Here is a 2,057-nt window from a genome sequence, read left to right as displayed (position 1 = left end):
GAGAAGCAGCTACTATTCTGGAATGACTGAGGCACAGGTGGACTCTAGGCTACTTCACATTTGCATGTGGATCATTTGATGACCGCACCAACACCTAAAACAACAACAACAATCAGTTTCCTGTTTTTCACACTCTCGCATGGCTACCCATTCATTACTTTTGAAGGAAAACTGTTCAGAAGAAAGTTAAACAATTACAAAGAACAATGTATTCACCTCATCAATGCAGTACGGTGCTTATCAGTATCAGTAGAAGCTTGCACGGGATTGTGTTTCTCATGACAATGACAATCAATGTTGATGCTCAAAAACTGCTTTAAAATCCCAGAATTATAGACTCACCTGATTGTCGGTTGTCCTGAACCAAGGGGTATCTAGCAGTAAGTCCCACTCGTGTACATGATCCCATGGCAGATGTTAGCACATAGTCTAGCAGACTAACAGGCCCAAAGTCCAGTTAAGCCAGGTTCCTGTCTCTGCAACTGATCCAGGAGTCAGGACACCTGGAGGTCAATCCCATACAAACAGTCCTGAAGAGCTCCCTGGAACATCCAAGCTATGGTCTAACCAACACAGGAAGACATAGCACCTCAGCTCTGTTTCCCTTTGATACTTTGCATGCTAATTGCAGCATCTGGGCTTGACGAGGCATGTGCCCCTCACCTGTCCTCAGCCGACTCCTGCTGACAAATCACACACCTCCTCCCAGAGCTAGTGAGCCCCACCTGACCAGCTAGTGAGCTGAGCTGGGGGTCCTTGGCTGCCTCAGCCTCCAAGAGCATACCTCATGCTGCTCCTTACGCCCCAGAGTCTGCCACGTTTAGGGAGACAGGAGCCCCTCCAGCTCTGGTGATGGGTGCTACTGGTCTGGGCACTGTGCACTGACCCCCATTCCCTCATCATCCTCCATCACCCTGTGTGTACTTCCTCCCCCATCCCCTGCTTGCCCCAATGTGTCCCAGTCATGGCTACACCCCGGTTGTCGTGGGCCAGGAGTCAGCTTCACCTGCTGAGCAGCAGCCTGAAGGAGCAGAAGGTGAAGTGTCTCCACCTCCTGCTGATCAGCCTTCTTGCTCCTGATGAGAACCAGCTGGCTCCAGCTTCCTTAAGCAGGATTTCCAGCCTCAATCAGCTGCTGGAAACAACATTCACCATTCCTGGCCAGACCTTGCTGCTTCTTGCTTCTCATGACCTTGGACCTTCGGCTTTCTTGACCCCCGGATTGTCTGACTATGTGAACTGAGATACTCCTGACCTTAGGACTGGACTGAACCTTGCTTATGGACCCTGCCTCCAGGCTAGTACCCCCCTGACTTTCGGCTGGCTGGCTGGCTTCTCCCTCCACTGAGCTCTGCCGTGGCTGGCAGCACAAGACCATGACACTTGCCAGAATCTTCTTCTCTTCCCTACTGTCCTGCCAGTTCATGGCATTGGTGCTTTCAGGGAACCCTGTGCAGTGTTTTGAAGTCCTGACAATCAGCTGATCATTGGGGCTTCAAAGCATTGTGCAGGCCACCTGACATCAGGTACTTGATAGGTGGGCAGGCCCATGCACAGTCAAACTTTATGAATGTGATCCTTTATGTGAACTGCCTTGAGACCTTCGGGTATAGGGTGGTATAGAAATAAAATAAAATAAACTTGGCCTGCATGGATTGAGGGGAGATAATGATCCAAGGAGAGGCCAGATCCAAGTATCCACCCCTGTTGTGGAAGCTGCATTGAGACTAGCTATGGATAGCAGCCTGGGGACGCGGGTGGCAGTGTGGTCTAAACCACTGAGCCTCTTGGGCTTGCCGATCAGAAGGTTGGCAGTTCGAATCCCTGTGACGGGGTGAGCTCCTGTTGCTCAGTCCCAGCTCCTGCCAACCTAGCAGTTCGAAGCATGCCAAAAAGTGCAAGTAGATAAATAGGTACCATTCCGGTGGGAAGGTAAACGGCATTTCCGTGTGCTGCTCTGGTTTCAGTGTTCCATTGCACCAGACGCGGCTTAGTCATGCTGGCCACATGACCCGGAAAAACTGTCTGCAGACAAACACCAGCTCCCTTGGCCTGTA

The sequence above is a fragment of the Podarcis erhardii genome (assembly GCF_964252035.2).
Source record: "Podarcis erhardii genome assembly, chromosome: 8".
NCBI lineage: Eukaryota > Metazoa > Chordata > Lepidosauria > Squamata > Lacertidae > Podarcis > Podarcis erhardii.
This window is presented reverse-complemented; position numbering follows the sequence as displayed.